The following is a 25,924-nucleotide window of genomic DNA, read 5'->3' as shown; positions in this document are numbered from 1 at the left end:
AGGGGTCAGATTAGAGAAGAGAGGACAGAGACACGTTGAAACAAGGAGGGAGGGGCCCGCCTAGCTCATCTTTAGGAAAACTAAGTCATTCGTGAACTGTCATATACATATACAGTAAGGGAAAGTATATTTGGGGCTTCAATGTACAAAGAAAAACGGTGTGGAGATAATTTATTGATACCCCTCAAAAGCTTTGCATAGGGCAGAACTGATTTCTAGAACCTTATGGCACCCCAACTTACCAAGGCAAATTAGGACCTACCAGACCAACATACCAAAAGGACACTGACAAGCACAGCTGGTGCTGCCTTTGGGTGCCCTAAGAGGCTGAAGGGCTAAGTCTTCACCTGTCAAGCGAGGGCTGTGGCCATCAACCTTGCCCATCAGTCTTGGAACTCAGAAGGAGTAGGGGCATCTGCTCAAACCCCAAGATAAATGGCCAGAGTACACCAAACACACAGAATGGGTATGGTGTGGGGGCCAAAAGGACGGGGGTGGGTGGATTCCACAATTGTGTCCTCTGCTCACGATTCCTGTGACCTGAAAGCTATTAACATCTCAGACTGCTGGTTTTAGAAAGAAGGGGGGAGGGGCAACCTACTGAAGGAGCTGCAATTCATGCTCCCACAGACTCCTAATACTTCATCCTTCTCCTCTGTCCTGCTCCCAGAGTGGCTCCCCATCTTCCCTGCAAGTTCTGCCCTGTCCTCAGGGTAAGTGTGCACCACCACAGCCCCCTGTAGAGTTCTGAGGCAAGAGAAAGAAGCCTGCCTAATTCATCAGATTAGAGTTGGCACTCAGGAAGATGCTGTGGAGGAAAAGACTGCTCCAAGCTGATCTGGGAAACGCTGACAGGATGTGCGCAAGGGCTGTGTGCAAGGGCTGTGCCAGGCGAGCTGGACCTGAGCCTGGCCTGGCACTGACCACCAGTTTGTTACCAAACCCCAGGCCTCAGCTTTCACACTTGTCTGCCATTAAGCTCAGAGCAGACAAAGGGCCTGGCACAAACAACAGCTATTTACAGGGAGGGGCCACAAGGGGCCACTCTGCCTCACAGCCAGCCTCACAGTGGCCTCTCTATGGCAGCCACAGACCTCAGGTTGTGCAGAGGTGGAGGCAGAGCTGCTGAGTACCAGGAGGGCTCCTCCCCCGGCCCCCACCTCAGGAATGTTGTTTGCTTACAGGAGAAGCTGGGACCTGTTTGTATTAGCAGTATTCCAACCCAGGCCCAAGCTGATGCTCAGCAGATAAGGAAACCAGAGCAGGGAAAAGACCCAGAGGAATTCAGCTCAAGGGCTGAGAGCCCAAAGCCTGCCCAAGCTACTGCCTTTTTCATAAGCTGAGACATGTGGGCCGGTGGCCGTTTTCATGGTGCCTATGCCCAGCAAAGGGCACCAGCACATATCTCAAAATGTACGTGGAAAAATAAATACAGACAAGTTCTATTTTGTCAATTAAAAGAAAAATATTTTTTAAAAAAGGCCTGAGAATTAATTTTCTGTGTAGATTTTCATCCTGTGCATTAAAGGTGGGGGTGAATTCACAAAGCGCTGGAGGCGGTCACCAGGACCAGCACGATCTTATCAGCCATTTAGGAATGTGGACTTTATTCTAGAAACAGTGAGGGAGGGGGAGATGACACCATCACTCTGCATTTTAGAGTTCGCCCTACATACTTCATTGAGGGGGTGGGTGGCCACACATGGGAAATCACAGCTGGAAAGTCCTAGACCTGGCAAAGAGGGTACTTCCAAGCTTAGGGGGGAAGCCCATCTTCCAGGATAGTCAGAGTAGGGTACTGGGGATCCAGCTCCCAGTGCAGGCCGGGTAGAGGACTAAACTAGGAGACAAAAGCTGTCAGATTTTACCTTCTGACACCCCCCACCCTGTGCAATTTCTTGGAATCCCACAGTTACAGCCTCCCAGATGACAAGCGGCCAACTCCAGGGCTCTATGTAGATGTTCACAGAGAGGCAGGAACAGCCCGGATGTAACCTGTGTCACAGGAACTACATGATAATCTTACTGAGTCTCCTCCATTAAGATAGCTGTCTCAGGACAGAAAGCAATGAGCCACTCCTAGCAGCACAGCGGTCCACCCAAAGGACAAACTGCCCGACTAGGCCAACCCAACACCCAATCATGCTTGATACAGCATCAGCACCAGCACCTAAGGGTCCTTCCTCACATCATATCCCCACCCAGAGCAGCTGCATGCTCCTTCCCCTGTTTCCTGCTGGCTGAGTCTTTCAAGCCCAAGCATGGCCCTCACCCGGCAAGCAGCCCTTTCCTAACACTGTGGTATGGGCTTCCTTGTCCTCTTCTCCTAGGCCAGATTCAGTCCGGCCCCAGCTTCGCTGCTCTGCTTATTTCACGGTGCAGAACTGTTTCCTCTGGTCCTCTTTACAGACAGGGTCCCCCAAGTCAATGCTGGGGGAAAGACCAGAACTCTCCAAACGCTGGAATCTAGCAGCCCTGAGTGATCACTCCAAAGGCAACTCCCACTAAAGCCTCAAGTCTAAAGTCTCAGGACAAAGGGAGAGAGGAAGGGAGATAAGGAAAGGAGGATAGGAGAGGGGAAAGGGGGTGGGGGAGAAAGGGGCTCCAACAACAGGTTAGGCAGCCTGGCCAAGAGCTAAGGCCAGCCGGGCAGCAGGCGGGGCTGGAGCTCAGATAAGTCAGCTTTTAATTGGTTCAATATTTGCACAGTGAGGTCACACAGAAGCCTCACCTGCCTGTAATGAGCCTTCACCTGGTCCAGGAGCTGTAGGGAAGCAAGTTATTCCAGGAAGAGATCCGGCACTCCCAGCAGAGTGGGGCAGTTGGTCCCTCCTCTCACTCCTCCTGCTTGGACCCCCCACACACACCCTCAGGTTTGCTAGGCTGACAGAAAAACACTTAGGTTGCTTTCTCTGGGAGCTGTTCCCACGTGTACAGCAGCAGTGCCCTCATGCAGACAGCCTCTCCCAGTTCGGCTGCCCACGCATGCATGGGGGCAACTTGGAGCCCTTCAGATGGTGGGGTTCCTTCCTTCCCCTTGGTTCTGCTGAGAAAGGCCTTTTCTCTCCTCAAGCATGTGAGCATGGTTTGCTGAAAACCAACACAGAAAAATAACTGTACTCGAAAATTTTAATTACAGGCCACTGTCTCAGTGGGAAAGTGCAGAACGCTGGTCTCCAAGTCCACATCATGACTGCTGAGCAATGCAATCCAGGATCGGAAACAGGGTGCCCTGCGCCTGGTGGAAGCTTAGGTCAGGCCTTCAACACTTTCGCCCTTCAGGAGGCGAGGCAGGTGGACCTGTGAATTTGAAGCTAACCAGGTCTCCACTGCAAGTTCCAAGCCAAGATTCTGTCCATAAATAAATAAATGATTTCTGAAGGTCACTCTATCTGCAATAGAGCAGACATCCAGCAAAACTATTTCCTCTTAGTGACAGTTAAATAAAATTTTTCTTTTTTTGTAAAATCTTTTAACTTTATTTTGGAGTGGTGCTGAAAATTCTAACCAAGAGCCATATACACACTAGGCAAATTACCACGGAGCTACACCTCCAGCCCTTAAAAGAACAATTTTTTAAACCTGAATTATAGCTGGGCACTTGCCTTTGACCCCAGCACTCAGGAGGCAGAGGCAGGTGGATCTCTGTGATTTCGAGGCCAGCCTGGTCTACAGAGCAAGTTCCAGGATAGGCTCTAAAGCTACAAAGAAAAACCGTCTGGAGGTTAGGGGGGCTGGTTTATAGAGCCTCTTCCCCATACGGCCTCCTTCTATCCTGCAGGCCTTGGGACTCTGGTCACCACTAGGCCCTTGCTGGCCAACACAGGTGGGGGTGTTAAATAATGCCTAACCCGAATTGACCAAATTAGGAAGGGTCTAGCCTTCCTTTCCTAAAGGTCAAAGTCTAGGAATCGAGTTCAATGAAATCTCTGCCTCCCACTCTCTCTCTTGCCTGTGGGAGGGATGGGGTGAGAAGGAGGCAAGGTATCTATGGCACAGGTCAATGCCCAGGATCTTGCTCTACCAATCTCCACCTCATTTTCTGATAGTCTCTCACTGACCCCAGAGCTGGCAATGCCTAGCCCAGCAGGCTAGCAAGCTCTGAGATCTGCCCTGCAGACTCAGAGTCACACCATCTACCACACCTCACGGCCCAGATATCAGTGTGATCACATAACAAGCAAAGGCCAGACTGCACAGACCGACCTCTGGGACCGCGGGATCACTGTCACCACATCCCCTCCACCTTCCTGTGTGACATACACTAATCTTTGTTTCTAAGACACAAGTGACAGTTCCAACAGTCCCCCTCCCCCCAGAACTGACGTAGCAACTACCGGGGTGAACTGATCACCTACGCCATCCTGAAAGGGAGGGGGACAGACTCTGGACCTCTGAGCAATCTGCCACCCTGCGGTGACTAGAGAAGAGCAAAAGTAAGGAGGATGTGGCGGGTTTGGCTGGCATTACTGTCCTGCCCTGTCCCTGTAAGGTTTAACTCAGAACCACTGTAGAGAAAACAGGGTCCCTGCGCCCATGTTTGCTGGCGCCACAGACAGGCAGCCCCTCCCCCCCACAGTGGCTCCTCCAGTCATCTGTGTGGCTCTGTCATGGCTGAACTCACAATGAGTCAGTCATAGAAGCAGCACACTTTAGGGGCTTGAAGTCACATCCTGCCTAACCCAACTCAGCATGATTTATTCCCCTCCAAGAATGCAGCTCTTTCCCAGAATTCTGTCAAGACTTCTAGTCAGCGTTTGGCCTTGAAAGGGGCTCGTTTACAGGCTGGTCTCCAGGAGCAGATCAGCTCAGACCTGCAGGAAGAAACCTAAGTTCAGGATTGTGAGAAACCCCCAGAGTACTCATCCAATGAGCTCCACCACAGGACACACACGCAAACGCCAACCGGCTTCATGAGATGATGGCCGTGTGCTGTGTGTGCACTGATATCTACTTTACTTCACTTCTAGAGACACTGGTATCATCCAGCTGACAGTCGGGAAACACCCACCGACTCAAACACAGGGCAAGCTACTTGCCCATCAATAAGTCCCACCTCCAGTTAGGCCAAGCAGAACTCCAAGTATGGAGGCAAAGGGGGCTCCAGCCTCTGGCAAGTCAGAAGACAACAGCGAACCAAAACCTGCCACTTGCCAGACATGTGTCTCACCATACTCCTGTGGCTTGATCTTGCCAACCTTGACAAAGCCAAGATGGAAATCACAGTCCCTCCCTCTTAAATCAGGAAGCTCAGAGGCACCTGACTTGCCCTGATGGCATTCTTTAAGAATCAGGAAGGCAGCAGATAGGGGTATGGCATATATACCTGCAGCCCTGAATCTTGGGGGACGATAAGACTTAGGTTCAAGGACACACCAAGACCTTTTCTTAAAACACAAACAAGCGTTTAATCCCAGTACTCTGGAGGTAGAGGCAGGTGTATCTCCATGAATCTGAGACCAGAATGGTCTACAGGGCTAGTTCCAGGACAGCCAGGATGCCAGGACTACACAGAGAAACCCTATTTCGAAGGGAGAAAAAAAGAAAAAAAATACAAGCAGGAACTGGAGAAACAGCTCAGGGATTAAGAATGCTTACTTATTCTTGCAGAGGACCAAAGTTCAGTACCCAGTACTCATATACAGCAATGGCCTCAACTCCAGCTCCAGAGAATCTGACACCCTCTTCTGAGGTGCTCAGATGCATTCCTGAGCCTCCTGCCTCTCAGGAAGATCAAAGTAGGAACCACTGAGTGAAGACCAAACTATTAGTTTTACACATAAGAAAATTAACAATTTCTAGTTACATAGTTACTCTTGTCTAAAGGCAGACCAACCCCAGCTGCCCTTGGATAGGAAGCTTGGTTGGCAGGAATGACCCCAAACCATGTCCTTCACCAGAATCCTGACTGTCCAGAGAACTTTACCTTTGCCTGAGCCACACAATTAGGCTCCAAAGTGACCAAGGTTGGCCAAGGCTGTTTATAAGAAAAGTAGGGGGCCTGCCCTAGGGACATTCAGGTCAGAGCATCCTGTTCTGGAGCAAGTCCTGTGCCCACAGCCCCCATACACATGTAACCATAGATACATAAAGGACCTGGATGCAAGCCAAAGAGATGAGGGGAGTGGAATTGCCTGTCACTAAGCCTGGCACCTTGAGTTTGGTAATTCAGAACACACACAGGAGACAACTCCCACAAGCTCACCTCCATACACACTTGCACACTCACACACATACACACACTAAAGATCTGGACACATACACAGGCATGTGTGTAACAAATATGCACACACAGAGACATATATATATATATATATATATATATATATATATATATATATATATATATATATATATATATACAAACACATACACACGAAGATACATACCCAAAGACCTGGATACAAACATATACCAAGGCATGTACAAATACAAACATGTGCATATACAGATGTTTGCACAAATATACACTCACAGACATGTATGTATGTATGTATGTATGTATGTGGAAACATGTACTCACAAAACCCTGAATACATACAGACTTGTTCATAGACATACACAAATCTGGATACAGAGCTATGCGTACATAGACATATGTATAGATCTATGTTCACAGACGTGCCCATAGGCATGTATACAAAAACGTGTACACAGAGAAGAAAACACGGAAGTGTCCCCAGAAGATGCTGGGATCAAAGCAGAAAGTGATGCTCCTGAGCTGCTCCCCTGGATGCTTTCTGGGTGGGGGGGAAGGGTGTAAATAAACTAATCACACAGAATCTCCCCTACAGAGCCCACCTCAAAAGATCACATGGCCATTAATTTCATCCTGCCTGCTTCCATCCAGAGAAACTGAACTTACACACAGCAGCCCTGGCAGGTAACTTCTGTTGGTATCCTTTTGCAAAAGACACAACTGGTACATGGCTTGCTATTGGTGTCTGCATCCTGCAGTCTCATTCTGGACTCCAGAGTCCTATGTCCAACCTTTGGCTCCCCGCCTCCTGGGAGGCAATAAAGCTGTAGACTCAGAAGCAATCAGCAAGGATCACAGTAGACATCAGATCAGGAAGAAAGTGTGCAGGTGACTCTGGTCTCCTTGCCCCAAAGCTGAAGCAACAGAATTGGTTCTCAGGCCTGACCCTGACCTTTCCTGTACCAGACTCCCCTGCCAATCCCTCTGAACTTGATTTCTCTGAGGTTTAAGATTGCTGAGAGGGGAAGAGGGTCATCTCCCTACTGCAGCTCCTCCCAGCAGTCTCAAAGGGGCCACACTGGATATACAGAGTAAGCCTGGAATCGTCTTGACAAACTACGACCAATCCTGAACGTCCCTGACAGTCAGGGCACAACAAAGCAGCCTGTAAAGCCAAGGCAAGCCTCTGAGTCCCACCCCAGCGGCCAGACTGCCTAGGCACCCAGACCTCTACTCAGGTCCACAACAGAGGACCACATACTTCACATTCTTGTCTGAAGGCCAGAAGAAAAAGGGTGGGTGGGACTGGGGGGGGGGGGGGTCTGCTATTTGACCTAAAGATAATTAAAGCCCAGGACTGGTTTTCCAAGGGAAGAAGGAGGCCCACCCCACAGCAGCCTCGGGCACTTTCACACAGGGCTTCCAAAGTGCACAATGAGGCAGAGCCTGCCACCTGGAGCATCCCCAGAACCCTTACAGACAGGACACACAACTAACAAGTGACTACTGTGGCCAGGGCTGGGGAGGGGAGGAGGAGACAGCTCGCTTGGGCAGCTGAGCACTGGTAGTGCAGGGGAATGCCACGTGTGCCACACAGTCAGGGAAAATAAGGCTTTCCTCCTGAGCACTTCCTCCTCTTCACCCTGACAGGACAGGAAACAACGCAGGCAGCAGGCTGTGGGCAGAAGGCAGGCTGAGAACAGCGTGATTGTGGGGGCCAGCAGGAGGAGGTGTGCCGGAGAAGAGAAGCAAAGCTGGGTTCTCTTAAGAAAGCAGGCTAAGAATAGCTAGCTCCTCCTTCCTAACTCCCACATACCTGCCGACCACATCAGCCCTGGCCTGCCCATGCTCACCTGAGGTGGGATCTTATACCTGGTACCAATAAGTCAGTAAGCAACTGGCACCCAAAGTCACTGGGGCAGAAAACCCATGTCACCACTGCCTTTATAATGGTGGCATGAGAATGTGGGAGAGGCCATGAGAACAGAGGATCTTAGCTCTTTCATAGTCTAGCTATCGTTTGATTCTTAGGTTCCTGGGAGTCTCAACATGCCCAGCTATAAAATAAGAACACTACTCCTGACAGCCTTCCGTGTAGAAGACTTCAGCCATAATAACCTTGATGTGACAGTTTCATGCAGCCATAATAAAAAGACTGTCATACAAAATAGACTTTTGTATGTGTTGTGATGTATGTGTCTCTGTGTGTACAGAGGCCAGAGGTCAACACTGGTGTCTTGTCTTCATCCACTACTCTCTACCTTACTTTATTTTATGTGTATGTGTGTTTGCCTGCATGTATGTCTGTGTGCCACCTATCAGTACCCACAGAATCCATAAGAGGCTTCTGGACCCTCTGGAAGTGGAGTTACAAACAGTTGTTAGCTGCCATGTGCCATCACCCACCCAAGGCTGAAATTAAACTTGTGTGCCTGACCCCAGTCAGGGATAAACATGTTCCCCTGTTTCGCCAGTCCACCGTGGGCCTTCAAAGGACTCACAAGGGTCCTGAGGCCCAACACAAGACTCAGGAGCCAGCACTTCCCTGAGAAGTAGGAGAGGCACCCCAATCAGGCTAAGTCCTCAGCAAAGCAGCTTTATAATAGCAGCCACTCACCTCTGGCCAACCCCGGGACGTAAAAGTTTATAGTTCTGAACCACTTTCCCGCTGACCTTGAGAGACGCCAGCCACACTCCTCACACCAGATGGAAAGGCGCAACAGCCCGACCACTAAGGGCTCTGAAGTGAAAAGGGACGCTGAGAGCAGAATTGGGATGAGGGCTAGCTAGTGTACCTGCTGCTTGAAGTCAATCCTTCAGCTGCCTCAAGAACATCAAGACAAGAGTCAGGTTAGAGGGGTGCAAGGGGGTAGTTGCTTGGTTTTGTTGGAGACAAAGTTTCAATATGTAGCCGGCCCAGTCTAATCTTCACTGCGCTCCTCTCGGTCCCTTTACATGTGAGAACGTGAGTGTCAAAGCAGACTAAGAAGTAGTAGGGGGTGAGTAGAGCTAACTTCAGCTCTGGGGAAGCAGAGGCAGTGGCAGAAGCAAGTGGCTCTCTTATGAGTTCAAGATCACCCTGGTCTACATAAGGATTTCCAGGCCAGCCAGGGTTATATAGTGAAACCCTGTCAAAAAAAAAAAAAAAAACCACCAGGAGGTGCTCATCCCCTAGACCTGAAAAGGGTCACCAGAATGTCTGGGCTGCACTGGGCTCCTCTGATCACTGAAGACATACCTCAAGTTGTTATCCATGATGGAAACAGCACCTTGACAAAGAGGACTAAGTCAAGCCATGGTTACTGGAATAGCCCCAAATCCAGTATGACTGGTGTCCCCCAAGAGACTAGGACACAGATATGCTGAAGACGAGCATGTGAGAGGAACACAACAGGACAGCCACATGTAAGCCAGGATGCCAATGGTCCCACTGTGACCTTGACTTCCAGCAGTAGCATTTCACCGCAGCTGTCCAGCAGCCTCCTGTGTAGAGTGCAGTCTGACAACAGTGAATCGGCTCCTGGGACTGCTGTCTGCCTCTACAGACTACACACTGCAGGGGCGTCACAGGACTTGCTCAATGGCACAGTCCCAGGACCCAGAACAACCTCTAACGCACACCCAGCCTTCAGTTCAGAGCTAATAAACAAATGACCTGGATAAAAAAATGGGATCCAAACTCAGCTGCATCACCCAGCTCTATTACCAAGTCCTCCTCCCACTGTTCTAATCCTTACATTCCCTTCCCCCACCCCAATATGACAGCTAGTAAATAATGCAAAATAGTATCAACTCAAATGATGATCCTTGGCCCGCAATTACCTAACAGCAGTGTAAACAGGAAGTGAATAAAGATACGGGGGGGGGGGGGGGGGGGGGGTGTGTGGAGAAATGGGTCAACCATCAAGAGCACCTCCTGCTCTTGCAGAGGACCCAGATTCGGTTTCCAACACCTACATGGTGGTCCATAACCATCCTTAACTTCACATTCAGAGAACCAATGCCCTCTTCTGGGCTTCCTGGGCAGCAGACATGCATACAGTACACATATTTACATGAAGGAAATACATGTAAATTGCAGACATGCATGCAGTATACATAACTTACATGAAGGCAATACATATAAACTAATTTTTTTCAAGGGCCCACAAAAGGCCTCCCTCTAACTAGGAATATTATTAATAATTCATCAGCTGCTGGACTCCTCCAATTACTTTTTATTTGTACCAACTTCAATCCATGTGTGAAAAGAAAGCTAGGTTAAAATTTGGATTGTGCTGCTTTGAGTAAACTGGGATGGGGGGAGTGGGGAGATGGGGGTATTGTGAACAGGTGACAAACCTCAAACCCAAGAGACCTGGGCTGATGCAAACACAAACTGCAGGGTGGGGGTGAGCAAAGACTGCAATGCCTGAGTCCTGCCAGCATTTCTGGGGCCACCACAACCTCCTTCATTCCCCTAGCAGGGCAGGTGGCAACAAGCTTCTGGCTCCTTCACAAGCAACAAATTACCTCTCCTGCTCTCTAAGAAGACCACACAGTTCAGAAAGTCTTGAACTGGAGTGGGATCTGAGCGGAGGGGGCAGAGAGAGCTAAGTAAAATGCCCTCCCTGTTGAAGGCTGGCAACTACCATCCCAAAGCCTGGCTGCCCTGCAAATACTTCCCCATCACAGATAAAACATCGTTCAAAAACTACCACTAGGATTCTGAAACTTCCTTTTTACAACAAAGCCAAAGTGTTGCAACTTATTGCTACAATTCTTACACCATCTCTGCAAGGTAGGAGCCTCAGCAGAGTCCTGGGCCCCTGGCAAAGTACAAGTCTTCAGACCCTCCCCACACTCCTGGGTGGGGCCCCATCTCCTCTTCCTCCCTACCCTCAGTCTCCTTCCTACTCAGTATGGCCCTCAGCAGTGACTACCCAGTGAACAAGGCCCCAAGGAGACATTTGGTTCTTCACCTCTTCCACATGGTTTTTCTGACTCAGATCTTATAAACTGTGCGGTACACACAGGAGACAAGAGATGTATGTGTAGGGCTAAGAGACAGAAGGTGGAAGACTTTCCTCCACGGAGCCTGGAAAGGTCTCCCAGCTCTTGGCGCCAGCTCCTGAGCCTCCTGACAGCTCGTGAATGACAAAGTGGTTTGACCAGCTTTCTATGAACCAGACTGGGCACCCAGCAGCCCCATCTCCTCTGCAAATCCCCATTTCTCAGTCACAATACCAGAAGGCATTGACCATGTTCCTAAGACCAGAGAGCAGCCCAGTGATCTCAGACACCAATATCCTGATGTGCAACCATCTCCTCGCTGAGTGAAAACAGTTTAAGAGTCAAGAGAAACCATGGTGCTTTCTGACAATGTGAATAAGAGTTCTACCCCTCAGTGGACAATAACATGATGACATTAAAACACCCTGTGTGGATAATGTTGCGACTAGGAAACCTGAGGTAACAGCACTAAATGAGAAATCAGAGTACACAGTATCACTCTGCTTGGGATTTGGTGAAGTGCATACAGGTGTGCGTGTGCGTGCATGTGCAGGAAGCCCAGAAACCCCAATGGTGGGGTGCTTGTCAGCTCTGTTGTCATACTTGTACTGTAAACAACAGGCCTAGTTTTCCCTTTTTAACTTTAATAGGACACTGTTTCCAATAGCAATGGTCGTTTCTCAATAGTACGAGAAAAATCTCATCGAGTCCTTTGACTGGGTAAACCTGATGTCTGATCATGCAACCAGCGGACATGGGCAGCCTGCCCAGCACCCAGCCAGAGGCTAATGACCTGGGAGTGGAATGCAGCACTCTACTTCGCAGGAAATGGTGCAAGAAGGCAAGCCACCCAAGACAGGTGACTATCTTGGGCTCTAAAAAGGCGAGGGCCTACCAAGGAAAGGGAGCCTTTCACCAGGACCATGAGTCACGGGCCTTCACCCACCTGAATCACTCCTGCACAAAGTGCTAGCAGGGTTGAAGTGCCTAAGAGCATAGTCCCAACCCTGCTCCCTGGGCACGTCATGCCCTGTCCTCTGATTCTGCCATCAGCTCAAGTGCCACCTCCTCTAAGCAACCATCTCAGACCCCCCACCCACCCAGGGCTGCTCCCTCTATGAGCTGGAGACCCTCAGCTCCTAACAAACCACATTTCCTGTATCTCCATCCTCCCTGCGCCTGGCCCTGGGGTCCCTCCAGCTTTGCACATGGGAAATCCACATTATCCAGTCTGGTTACTGAATAGCAGTTGGACAGGTGGCCAGACAAAGGAAGGAATGCAACAGTGTTCCATGCACAGGCATCAGCAAGAGCCCACCTGCTAAGACAGCAATGGGCTTCTGGCCATGGTCCCCAGTGGGCAACACTGGGTCCAACAGCCAACAGTTATCCTGGGCTTGACTCCATGTTAGCGGCCATAGTCCTCTTACCTGCCTGCCTCCCTCCCCGAACTCCATACTCATGAAGAAAGTAGCTGCGATAAAAACCATAGCACAGGAGAGCTCAGTGAGTGGCCGGATGCAGTGGGGATGACTGTGCTCTTTAATGAGTGCACAGCCAGAGAAAGAGAAAGTCGCAGGAACCAGTCCACCCTCTTTCCAAGCGAGGCCATGTATGCCTCCAGTGAAAGGTGTTGTAAGGCCACAGGAGCTGAAGCAGCCCCCCTAGTTTGAATCTCTGTAAAGCAATTCCTCAGCTTCTACTTCCTGGGGGCAAGAGGAGAATTTATCAGCACAGTTTGTTACATACAGTGCTCAAGACAATCTGACCTCTGTCACTAGCATAGCTGTGACTCAACTCGGATACCCAGACTCTTAAGCTGCTACTCTGTCCCAGTCTCTCCTGTGCTGGCTAGTTTATGTTAGCCTGACACAAGCTTCAGTTCCTGCCTCCAGGTTCCTGCCCTGAATTCCCTTGATAATGGACTACAGATACAAGCCTAATTTTTTAAAAAAAGCAAAAAAGCCTTTCATCCCCAAGTTGCTCTTGGTCATGTTTCAACACAGCAGTAGAAACCCCTAAGACAGGCACCCTGGAGACCTTAGTTCTGTTCAAGCAGTGAGGCCTGAAGCGAACCCGGCCAGGCCCTATGCTAAGGCAGGAACCAGAAAGGAAAGGGGGCAACCTTTAGTTTCCCAGGCCTCGCAGTCCAGTGAGGTCTAAGATTCCTAACCCTCACCCCCACTCTGGCCTAGTTAGGTTAAGTCACCAAGTGTTCCGCTGCCCCGCTCTTCATGTTTATCACACAGGAAGCTGCCTTCTCCAGCCCAGTGACTTCACATAAAACACAGGAAACACAGACACTCGACAGAAAGGGGCCTCTGCAGCTCTCTAAAGCCTTTCTTCTTAATGCTTACCCCGCTCACATCAGAGTAACAAGGATGAGAGGGAGGATACACAGGGGCTGGCCTCAGAAGCCAACATCAAGCCCAGAGGCCTGCCAGCTGGCTCCTTCCCACATCAGTTAGCTACCACCACCCCGGTTACCAAGGAGTAGTTCTGTGGAATAAATGTAATCTCTTTAACCTGAACATGTATTTCCTGCGATGCAAAAGGATAACGTAAGGGTAAGGAGGGAGGAAGACGGGACGAAGATGAAGAATACCCCATTTCAAAGCTGGCATGTCCATGTCTCAGGCAGGAACTGAGGCAAGCAGTGGGAGATGCGGTTCTGAGTCCAGTCCAGGTCTGTCCAAGCCAAAAACCTTGGCTTCTTCCTTCAACAAAAAAATAGCTGATCCTGAGACTGAGTCAAAGTTACTAGAAATTCAGACTGGCTGGAGACAGTGAGCGCTAATGTGACTTTCAGGATGGCGCGCCTCTCTCTCTCTCTCTCTCTCTCTCTCTCTCTCTCTCTCTCTCTCTCTCTCTGGGAACTTTTTCAGCCCAAGAGCCCCACCCGTCTGGAGGAAATTCAGACAAATCCAACACCTCCCCCATTCTCTAACTTGCTGCCTCTCAATGGAAAAGATGTTTTAAGGGAGGGAAGGTTTTGAGGGAAGGCTAAGTAAGGGAGCCGGGTATGCTGCCTGGCTCCCAGCCCACGAAAGCCAAGAAAGAGGGTACCGTTCAAAACCACTTTCTCCTGGCTGAGTGAAGCCAGGAGCAACTCTTGGCATGAACTCTGGGCAAAGTACTCAACATGGGAAGAAAAAAGCATCTCTTTAAAAACTAGACCCAAAACCCCTCCGACTCAGACATTCTACAAGGCTAAGCAAATTCAACGAATGGGGACTTTTTGTTTCGAGACAGGGTCTAGTTGTGCTGGATGGAAGGTCTGGAACTCAGAGACCTGCCTGCCTCTGCCTCCTCAGCGCTGAGATTGCAGGCATGAGCCACCATGCCCAGCACTGATGCCAATGGTTTTTCTTTTCATCAAGATCATTTACATTTAGAATCAATATTCAGAGTTTGGGGGACAGATTTGAGGGAGAGGCTCAGTGGCAAAATAGTATCTAAGCCTTCGGACTGAATGATTCCCAGCACTGCAGGGGAAAGGAAATTAAGAATAAAAAGAAAATCTAAGGGTCAAGTTTTGGAATTGTAAATGTCCTCTTGGTCAATGACAGCCCTCGCAAAAGAAATTTGCCTATGGCTACCTTAACACATAAACATTAGGGAGACAGGCGTCTGGCCCATAGAGGCCTCCCTGGGAGACCCCCTTTTCCTTTGCAAAGCACCTAGAAATCCTGAGAGGTCACAAAAAAGTCACTTGGGACATGGACAGCCCAACCTGTCCTGCACGGGGCATGCACAGGGCCTCACCCTTCACCAGCGACTTCCTTCCAGAGAGCACTGCCAGCTCCTCAGCCAAAGGAGGGTCCTAGGCATTCACACCACAATGAAGACAGCTAGAGACCTCGGCCAAGGCCTCCTTCTCCAGCCACCTGCCCAGTGTTGAATCACCTCAGGCTTGGGAAACTGGTCAGAGTGGAATCTGACTAATTCCAGCACAACCCTGCCTCGGGTCCTTTTTAAAGAGACTCACATCAGAACCAAGGAGCAGCTCCCTGTGCCGCAAGAGGAAACACCACACAGGCCCGTGTGGTGGCAGGCCTACTTTAGAGCCTGGCTCACGCTATGTGCTCCGGTGTGACTCACACCACTCTCGCTTTCCACCCTGTCTGCTCAGAGCCCTGGGAGGCTCTTCCTCAGGCTTCACTGGAAAGAGCAGAGCTGGCAGCGCCTCCGGTACCCACACCATCCGAGGCTGCAGACAAAGGTCAGGGTCCCCCCCAAGTCACCATGTCCCTTTGATTACACTGTTTCAAGAACCTGAGCTTTCCCACTGCTAATGCATCAAAAACCACAGATGAGATGTCTGAGCAGCAACCGGGACAAAGCGGAAAGAGTGCTTTCGAACGCTAGGACCCCAAGTTACAAAAGAAGGGGGGGACACACACCTTTAAGCCCAGACAGAACTCAGGAGGCAGAGGCAGGCGGATTGCTATGAATTCAAGGCCAGCCTGGTCTACAGAGTGAGATCCTGGCCAGCCAAAGCTACCCAGTGATAACTTGTCTCAACAACAAATCCATGCAAGCTTCTTTTTCTCATAGCCAAAACAGGAATCACCCCTACACTCCCTAGACTGGGGTGGGTGATGGGATGACAACCAGAACAGTACATCTGTCGTTCTAGTGAGATTGAGGCAGGCTGAGGAACACAGGACTCAAAGTGTTCTGAGCCAGAAGAGCAAGTCAGTCCATTTTTAAGCCCTTCCCACCCCCACCAGGTGTGATGGCACAGGCCTGCAATCACAGCATTCAAGTGGTCAGGGGTGGAAAGGCAGAGGCTAACCTGAGCCTATACAGTGAGATCCTGTCTCAAAAAAATAGCAGAGAAGGGTTCCACAAATGAGAACACAGGGCACCGCATCTAGCTGTGTTTTTTCGTCCCCTCGAGAGCCTGCCTATGAGCACCGAGATTAGCCTGTCTTTGAAGGGCTGCAAGGATTTCCGCTGTCCAGCTGTGCCATGATTAACATGACCTTTCTAATGGACAGTGAGCTTGTTTCCTGCCTTCTTCTCTGACAATGCCACAATAACTACCCTCAGACATTTCCTTTTGCACAGCCACGTTTATCTGTGAGGTAAATGCCTAGAACACAGAAGGGAATACTGGCAAAACTACCTTCAAAAGAGAGGTGTGCCAACGCCAGAGCAGTGGCTCAGTGGTTAAGAGTGAGTACAGTTTTGGCAGAGGACTGGAGTTTGGTTCTCAGTACCCACATCATGTGGCTCACAACCCACTGCTTGCTAACTCCAGCTAAAGGGGGAAATCCCACACCTCTGGCCTCTTCTGGCACCTGTACTCATAACACACACACACTCGCACATTCACACATGTGTGCGTGCACACTCAAACACAAAACATTTAAGAAAAAAAAAGTTGTGCAATGAACACCCCCATCCATGAGTCCTCAAGTAGGGAAGCAGGTGTTTGGAAGGAAGTCCCTCACCTGGAGAGTCTCCCAGGCACTCTGTATAGTAGACACACAAACTGATACAATCTTACAGGGAATGTGATCCTCTCTAACAAGATCAAACCAACCTTCTCGCAGCACCACCGGCTGGAAGCCAGGGCTCCAGACACAAGTCTGCCATCCTTCTTTCCACACTACCCTAGCCTACCACCTAGAACATGGAAAACCATGTTTGAGAAGAAAAAGAAAAAAAAGCCACAGACATTCTGAGCAGCTTCTGCCTAGGCCCACACCTTAAATCAAGTCATTTAGCACACATTCCTAAGTAAGTGCACCCAAAAGCGTCTGCAGCCTTAAAGCCACTGTGTTTTCACCATTTTGCCTCCTCTCCCTCAGCCAGGCAACCCTGAGTATCCCTAGAGGTAGGAAGAAAAGCTAAGTTTTAGGAACCAAGGAAATTCGTCTAGCCTCTACCCTCAGAACCACCCAGTGAGAGGCAAGACTAGTAAAATCTACGACGAAAATAACAGAGAGAGATGTGCACAGCTACTAGATAGCAGACCTTTTCCAGGGACCACTCCTAGTTCCTGCATCCAGTTCTGCAGAGTAGAGCCCAGGACACCCATGCTCCAGCTGAGAAAACTGAGGATGTCACAAAGCTAGTGGGCAGTGCTAGGATTTGAACTCTGCCTATCACCACAGCCCATGTTCTTTCCCTGACCCACTCACTCTTCCCAACTTAAAAATGGGATTCTGAGGCCAACTCTGTGGACTGCAGGCCCTTGCCACAAGTCTGGGCTAGATCCCAAGGACACACATGGTAGAAGAACCAACTCCCCTTAGTCAGTATCTCTCTCACTCACTCACTCAACTCACACACAAACTTTTCTTTATTAAAAATTTATTTTTTTTAACAGAAGTCTATGAGCCAGTTGCCTAGGAAACCAGTGCCCTGTTCTGCTGTCACCAGAGGCCCTGAGGCCAGGGGCTCAGATCACCAAGGGTTAAAGCTAAGAGGCAGTGATTCTCTGGGGCAGCACAAAAGGAAAATCTACTTCCTGCCCCTGAGGGCGGAGATGCTGTTTTATGCTCAGTAAATTAGGACATTTGTTTAATTAAGGGAACACACAGATTTTGTTATTCTAAATATTTTTGGAACATGATGCTTGGAGGAAGCTGTCAAGGCAAGGATTTTTTTTTTTTTTGCCCCTTGCTTTAGTTCCCCCCCTCCCCCAGAGAAGGAAAACAACAGCTAACCCTTCCTCTCCTTTGAAAATACAGATGTCAAGCTGGTAGGGGCCGTCTTAAGTACTTTATTGAAGGATTAGTAAGAAGAGGAAGTGAGCAAAACTCCAGCCCTAGTCTACCAATACCCTACCAGCTCTCTGACAATGGTGCATTTTTTCGGTGTGCTTCTCTAAGAGCTAAGAGATCCTTGTTTTGTTGGGTTTTTTTTTTTCTAGAGCAAGACCAGGCAAAAGGCAGGCTGTGATTAACATGCACCCTTCATTCCACAAGAAAGACGCTGCCCTATCTCCAAACCCTTTGGTTAAAAATTTCAAAACTTAAAATAAAATAAAAACCAGATAAACCAGAACCCTGATCCTTTCTTTCCTCTCCCTTCTCATGCCCTTCAGAGCAGCAGCCTCACTGGTCCCTGCCTCTCAGCTTCCCTTTCCCCGAGGGGCAGCATAATGCCTCCCAACAGAACTTGCTAATGCTGGTTCCAAGGGAACCCGGGTCTGCCCACCTGCCCTGCCAGGACCTGCTGAGTACAGAAGCAAAGCGCTGGAGTGTCACCCACTCCGCACACTGGCTCTGGAATTACACTGAGCAATCTCGATGCTTCTAATTACTCCCCAATTACCCATTAAATGACTCCCCACTTTCCTTCACCACGTGTTTGCCTCAGTTTGCCAAGCCTGAAATGTCTTCCTTCCTCGTGGTGGCTTCCCTGTGTGCTCTGGACAGCAGTGCCCCCTTAACCTAGGAATTCCTTGAGTCCTTTGTCTGTGGCTTGTTTGGGACACAGCACAAGCTGTGTGTCTTTGTATCACACTGTGCCACAGTTGCTCCTTGAAGCCCTCAAATTTCCCCAGGACACAAGTCTCTTCAGGAGGCCAACAAGTTCTCAAGGGGAGTCGGATGCCTCAGAGTACCTTTCTGGAGTTCCTGTCATCCCCGCCGCACACTAGAGTCACCTACTGATTTGTCTCAGCTCTCCCCTAAGTGCCTGGGGGCAGGGGCCAAGTCTTACTCAACTCACACCCACCGCACCCCACCCCCACACACACCACCTGGCAAAGTCCCTGGCAGGAGAAGCCAGTTAAATATTTGCTCAATTACACATCTATAGACCCTTCCCCCACCCACAGCAACCTTGTATATAAACTGACTGGTATTGAGAGATTGTCTAAACAGGCCTTTAAGCAGCTTGCCTCCTAAACTAAAAGAAGGTAGGCAGGTGGGGTTATCAGCCTGGCCTCAAGACACTGGAGTCAGAAATGGCTACAATGTTACTGTGAACAAGAAGGGGCTAGGATTCTTCCCCTTTAACAGTTACGTTTTTAAATTTTTTAATTTTTTTTTCTATTTCAAAAAGCTTTATTTTTAACTTGGTCCAAGACTTGGGAGGGCCTTGGAGGCTTAAGAAGTTCAGACTTAAGTTCAGATGGAGGTGCTGAGGCTGCTGACACACAGCAGACGAGGGAGCCAATTAGGCGAAGAAACCTAGTCACGCTTGAGAGTGAGCCGCTTGCCCAGGGATGGCTTGTCCAGAGATGGCTGGGACACGGACACGCCAGTCTACGTCGGCTAAAAATATGGAACGCTTAACAAATCTGCGTGTCATCCTTACGCAGGGGCCATGAATCTGTGTATCATTCCAATTTTGGTATGGGTGCTGCCGAAGGGAGCAGGCAACAGTTACTTTGAAATCTGGCTAAATTCAGAAAACCACTCAGATGGAGAAGTCACTGCCCAGATCTCCACTGCCCAGCCGAAGTAGCCTCCGGGTCTCCAAGACCTGGGACTTCCCAGAAACCTTTTCCCTAACACCGCTGGGTGGGGCTTGAGGCACCCGCCCGGGCCCACCCTGCCCTCAATTTCACTACTGCCCGCAAGCAAGTCCAGGAGGGTTCAGACTCCTTTGCCTAGAAGAGATGAGGACCAGGAGGAGCGGGGTGAATTTTTGGCCTGGGCGTGGCTCTAGAACAGGATGGGGTGAGGACCCTTGCACAGGGAAGTGGGGGGGGGGGGGATGTCTTCAAAACTCCGCCTCTAACCCTAACATAAAAGATGCAGTAGCCGGGCCTGGTCCTAAAGTCAGGGCCAGCTTCCAGATACTAGTCCGGGCGTGGCGTCCCAGGGTGCGGTGAAATCAGGTGCACGCCTGGGCGGCTCGACGGTTGCGCGCAGACCCAGGCCTTTTGCCCTCGGGCAATAGAAACCCAAGGTTAGATGAGGACGGACGGGGTCCTTCCGACACCCTGGGCCCCGCGGCAGCCGGATCCCCCTTTCCCACGCACCCAGCGCACCTCTCCCCGCCCCCTCCCAGCCTGAAGGCTGCCGGGCGAATGAGGAAGTCCGCTGCGGAGGGCGGAAACCGAGCCGGGCGCAATGTCTGCGGCGGGAGCGACCGATCCTGACTCAGGACGTCCTGACAGCTGCCAAGCGGTCGCCGCCTGCCCGTTAAGTGCCTTTGCAAAACTTACAGAAGAGCCACTGCCCCGAGCCCGCATCCTCATCCCCGTGGGCTCAGCTGGCGGCCCCGGGACTGCGGCGTCCCCGAAGGGGTTAAAAAGTTTGCCCGAGCCGGCCGTCTGGGAGGCGGGAGCGCACAGGCGACAGGAGCAGGCCGAGTTCCCAGTGCCCCAACCGGGAAGCCTCCCGACGGGGCGGGGACTGTGTCCCTCGGCTCCCTAACCCCAAGGCCTCGCTGCCTAGCGCCCCTCGGGTGAAGATGCAGAGCCCGGATCCAGAGGTTCGCGCCCGACCGCTCCAGAGCCGGCCACGCGGAGGCCGAGAACCACAGGACCGCCGGCTCCAAGCGCCCAGTGTATAGTCGCCGCGCGCGCGCGCGCTCGGCAGCCCCGGGGCGGGACACACCGGCAGGGCTCGCTCACCTGAGCCTGGGTCTGCCCGGGGAACAGGCGCTGGTTGTACCGAGAGGACTTTCTCGAGCGCTCGGGCGGTGCGGCGGGGTGGGGCGAAAGGGAGACTCGAGCTGCAGCAGGTCAGGTTCTTGAGCCTTCCGTGCCCTGCCCAGGAACCGCGGTGATCTGCGCGCCTCACCGCACCCAGCTCTGCTGAACGCCGCCCGCCCCGCCCTTCCAGAGGAGGGCGGGTCTGAAGCCTGCCGCCGGCTCGGGGGCGGAGCTCCCGGGAGAGCCCGCCCCCTCTCCACGCCGCCCAATCCAGCAGGAGTCTGGCCTAAACGGACAGATTTTCGGCCTATAAGCAGACAAGGGACGGATGCCTGCGGGCTGGGATTCATCCTCCCCATCCGTCCCCACCTCCGCCCACCCCACCTTCCCCGCGCTTCCTAGGCGGGAGCCCCGCCTCGTGGGGCGGATCCAACGGACAGCCAGGTTACAGGACGAGGATTGACGTGAGCTACACCCAATCAGGAGTGGGCGGCTCCGGCGCGCTGGGCTCCGGGTCCCGGCTCTGGTGCGCAGCCTGGGCCGCGCCGAGGCCGGCGGGAGCGTGCTGGGAAGGTCTGAGGCTCTGACACTCCGCCCCGCGAGCCGTGTTTTCCCTTCGTCCTGTCCTACCAGGAGAACAGATATTAAGTACCATATATGGGAAAAGTGGTATTTTACATAATTATGATGGCTGTGGGGGCGGGCATGGCTTCAACCCTGCATTCCGTGTGGGCGTCCTGAGTTCGATTTTGGAGCCTCTGAACCTTTGCTTTGGCGGTTCCCTGTGCTTGGAATGCGATCTAAACCGTGCTTTACCACTGAGTAATTAGTCGGACACATTCTCTGAGATATTTGTCGCTAAATTATTTTTAAGCGCTTATTACATTTTTTTTATTTTAGTTACTAACTACGAGAGGATACATTTTTCGCGCTTCTCATTTAATCCACCAGGAATCTGTCCACACAATTGTTTTCTGCCCTGATTTGTAGGTACCACTCTCACCATATCCGTTTTCGAGTTGTGTCCATTGATCTGTGTGGTCGATCCTGCAGTCAGTGAGAATAGCTTTTAAATCACTTTATGATGACAAATTTCTCGTCACTGCTCTTAACTGTTGGAATGTTCTTGCTAACACAGCTAAAAACAATCCTTCCAAATGAACGTCAGGGAAAACTTACTTTCTAAAGACTAAAGACAGCTTTTAAAAAAAAAGATTTTGCAGCCCGGATGACAAATGATTATTACCTAAATACCTAGTTGATAGGCAAAATCCAAATGCTTCAAAAGAAAAACGGATGAAGACATCCAGGGGTTGTGGGTGGTAGATCAGAATTTAACAGACTGAGGTAGGATGAGGATGATTCAAGACCACCTGGAACTACACAGACAAATGGTTCAAATATGTGAAATAAATAGCAAAGAATTACTTTTAAAACTGACCATCGCCAGGCGGTGGTGGCGCATGCCTTTAATCCCAGCACTCCGGAGGCAGAGGCAGGCGGATCTCTGTGAGTTCGAGACCAGCCTGGTCTACAGAGCTAGTTCCAGGACAGGCTCCAAAGCCACAGAGAAACCCTGTCTCGAAAAAAAAATAAAATAAAATAAAAAAAAAAAAAAAAAAAAACTGACCATCAAGAGGCTGGGGATGTAGTTCAGCAGTAGAGCTTTTTTTTTTTTTTTTTTTCGAGACATGGTTTCTCTGTAGCTTTGGAGCCTGTCCTGGAACTAGCTCTTGTAGACCAGGCTGGCCTCGAACTCACAGAGATCCTCCTGCCTCTGCCTCTGGAGTGCTGGGATTAAAGGCATGCGCCACCACTGTCCGGCTAGCAGTAGAGCATTTATCTGGCATGTGCAAGGCCTGGGTTCAATTTGTAATAACATACACACACACACACACACACACACACACAGAGTTTACTAAGGAAAGGACAGACTTCAATAAAGAAGTGCATGGTGGCTCACACCTGTCATTTCAGCATTGGGGAGGTGGAAGCAGGAGGATCAAGATGTCAAAGCTACCCTTGGCCACATGAATCCATGATTCAAAAAAGAAAGAAAAAGCAAGCCAGTCCTTGACTTTATTTACTGGAGCTTCATGTATTCCTCAACAGTCAACAGTTCCACCCTTAAGATTTATTCAACAACAACAAAATGACTATTTCCATCCATCAAAGGATGTACAGAAACAGCCACAGGAGCTTAAAGCAGCCAAAGGGGACAGCAAGATGGCTCAGCAGGTAAAGGTGCTTGCTGCCAAACTCAAGTTCCCCACAGATTGTCCTCTGATGTACACAAAATAAATTTGTCAATGTTAAAAAAAAAAAAAGCCAGGTTTGGTGGCACATGCCTTTAATCCTAATGCTTTGCACCTGGGAGGTAGCAGTAAGGTAGATCTCATGAGTTTCAGGACAGCCAGGGTTATGTAGTAAGACCCTGTCATCCCCCCATCAAAAAAAAAAAAAAAAGCATAGTAGGAAGAAAGTCAATCAATATAAAAATGTGTGTTGCTCATGTCCATAATTCCAACACTCCTAACATTCAAAACACTGCAGTAAACTGAACTGGAGGCCAACCTGGGCTACATAGTGAGCCCCTGACTTCAAAATTAATAATAATAATAATAATAAAGTGGATAAAATGGTCTACACTTGATTACTATGCAGGCATAAAAAGAGAGAGAGATCTCATGGGCTATGTTAATGCCCTACTGTGTAGCTAGCAGGTTGTAGCTAATTTGTACTGTCTTGTGAAGTGTACAGACTTTTTTAAAGAATAAACCTGTGAAGTGTGTGTATATAACAAACAGAAGGAAAAAAAAAAAGAGAGAGAGAGATCAACAGCCTCGTGCCCCACCCCCTAAAGATCTAGAAACTCCCGGGAACTGGGTTTCTTGCTTCCTCCCTAGTTGGTGACCTAGGTGGATGGGCACTCTGCAGGAATGCAGGTTCAACTGCTAAGGTTCCTTCTGAATGGTTTCAACCTGCACTACCCACCCCTCTACCAGAAGCACACATTGACAGGATTTTTTACTGCGTGGCAGGCCCTATATTAAGCACCTTATTGAAGAATTTTCTTATTTCATCTTCACAATGATATTATCCCCATTTTGTAAATGAGGACAGTGAAACTTAGCAAAGCTAAGTGACCTATCTACTAAGCAGTGGAATTGGCATTCAGATGAGGCAAGTGCAACCAGCTGCCCCGGCCCTCAGCGCTGCACTGTCCACTGTGACCAACCAAAGCTCTTTTCTTTGCTTCCTGAGACTCCTTTCCTGGATTTCCAGCCCACTCTGCCACCTGCAGCTGTACCAGTCACAGAGGTAACTGCCAAGTCCATGTTCCACCCAGGCTTCCAAATTAGCAATCTTTTCTCTTTTTTCTCAACGTTTAAAAATTGTAAGAAGCACTCTGAAGGAAACTAGGTCAGCCCGCCACAGAGATAGTTGCACACCCATATTGACTATGGAGCCAGCCTGGATGCCCATCGCCAGGTAAACAACTGGAGCACATGTGGCGCTGGATATACACAATGGCCATTAGACTTAAAGAAGAATAAAACAAAACAATGCCATTCCCAGGGAGATGGGTGGAGCTGGAGGGCATCGTGTTAAGAGAAATAAGCCTGCCTGAGAAAGACAATACCATATGTTGTCTCTCATGTGCTTAATCTTAAGTTTAAAAATATAATACTTGTAGCTAGAGATGGTGATGCAGTCATGACCATAATCCGTGCATTTGGAGCAGAAGCAGGAGAATTAGAAATTTGAAACCTAGGGAGCTGGAGAGATGGCTCAGAGGTTAAGAGCATTGTCTGCTCTTCCAAAGGTCCTGAGTTCAATTCCCAGCAACCACATGGTGGCTCACAACCATCTGTAATGAGGTCTGGTGCCCTCTTCTGGCCTACACACAGACAAAATGTTGTTTACATAATAAATAAATAAATGTAAAAAGAAAAAGAAATTTGAAACCTAATTTTCTAATTGCAAACATGAAGATAGGAAGGGGCCATGTTGGGTAAGGAAGGGGTATAAAAGATGGGGACAGAGGACGAGGAAGAGTAAGAGGGGGAAGAAAGACACATATGGCATGTTTTCTCTTTTCATTATGTGTGTATGTGGGGAGGGGGGAGGGGGTGTGGGAGGGTGCGTATCTGTGTGTGTGTCTGTGTGTGTTTGTATGTGTGTATTTGTGTAACCATTAAATCCATTATTTTGTATGCTGACTAGAAAAATCAATAAAAATATAAATTATAAAAAATAAAAATTGTGTTATTTGGATGTGGTAGTGCACACCTTTAATCTGAGTACTCAGGAGGCACATGCAGGAGGATCTCTGTGAGTTCGCGGCCAGTCTGGTCTACATAGCAATCTCCAGGACAGTCAGCACTCCATAGAGAGACTCTGTCTCAAAAACAGAAAAAAAAGAAATAAAAATTGTGTTAAAATATGCACAATAAAATTGAACATGCTAGAACCCATTTTTAAATTTTATTTTTTTTTTATTTTATGTGTGTTGGTGTTTTGTCAGCATCTATGTGTGTAAACCATGTGTGTGCGTGGTGTCCATGGACAGCAGAAGACTGTCAGATTCTCTGGACCTGGAGTTTCAGATGGTTGTGAGCCGTCATGTGGGTGCTAGAAATTGAACCCAGGTCCTCTGGAAGAAAAGGCAGTGTTTTTTAACTACCAAGCCCCACAGTCTTAACCATGTTTAGACGTGTGGCTCAGCAGCACTGAATGTGTTTATTGTACCACCCATCACTGTCATCCCTAGACTCCGCCTACCAGGACTGAATGAAACTTTGTGCTCCCTCCACAGCCACGCCCATTCTCCCCTTCCCAGCTCCAAAGCCACCGGCTTACCTTCTGACTCTGAGTTAAGGAGTGGGCCACTGTGCCTAAATCTTCTTAAGTTTTTTTGTTTTGTTTGGGGTGTTTGTTTGTTTGTTTGTTTGTTTGAGACGGGGTTTCTCTGTGTAACATCCCTGGCTGTCCTGGAACTCACTCTGTAGACCAGGCTGGCCTTGAACTCACAGAGATCCGCCTGTCTCTGCCTCCGGAGTGCTGGGATTAAAGGCATGCACCACCACCACCCGGCCCCTTCAAACTTTTTAAATCAGGTCTTCTGGGTGGGATATTTGAGTGGCAGACTTCTCTGTCTGCAT

At 49.6% G+C, this 25,924-nt stretch overlaps 1 protein-coding gene and 1 non-coding gene across 2 annotated transcripts in view; both read right to left on the bottom strand.

Annotated features, from left to right (window-relative positions):
- The window catches only part of Myh9 (myosin heavy chain 9), an 82,683-nt gene extending 61,737 nt beyond the window's left edge, over nucleotides 1–20,946 (bottom strand). The window contains exon 1 of the mRNA XM_075959999.1: nucleotides 20,739–20,946. The gene's annotated coding sequence lies outside the window, so the exon portion shown is untranslated. The remainder of the gene's footprint in view (nucleotides 1–20,738) is intronic.
- LOC142845262 (U6 spliceosomal RNA) lies at nucleotides 19,431–19,532 on the bottom strand. The gene has a single exon (XR_012909831.1). It is a non-coding gene; the product is annotated as a U6 spliceosomal RNA (small nuclear RNA).
- Nucleotides 20,947–25,924: the final 4,978 nt, after the last annotated feature.

The sequence above is a fragment of the Microtus pennsylvanicus genome, chromosome 2, assembly GCF_037038515.1.
Source record: "Microtus pennsylvanicus isolate mMicPen1 chromosome 2, mMicPen1.hap1, whole genome shotgun sequence".
Taxonomy (NCBI): Eukaryota; Metazoa; Chordata; class Mammalia; order Rodentia; family Cricetidae; genus Microtus; species Microtus pennsylvanicus.
Note: the sequence above shows the minus strand (reverse complement) of the source record. Positions and strands in the feature narration are given on the sequence as shown.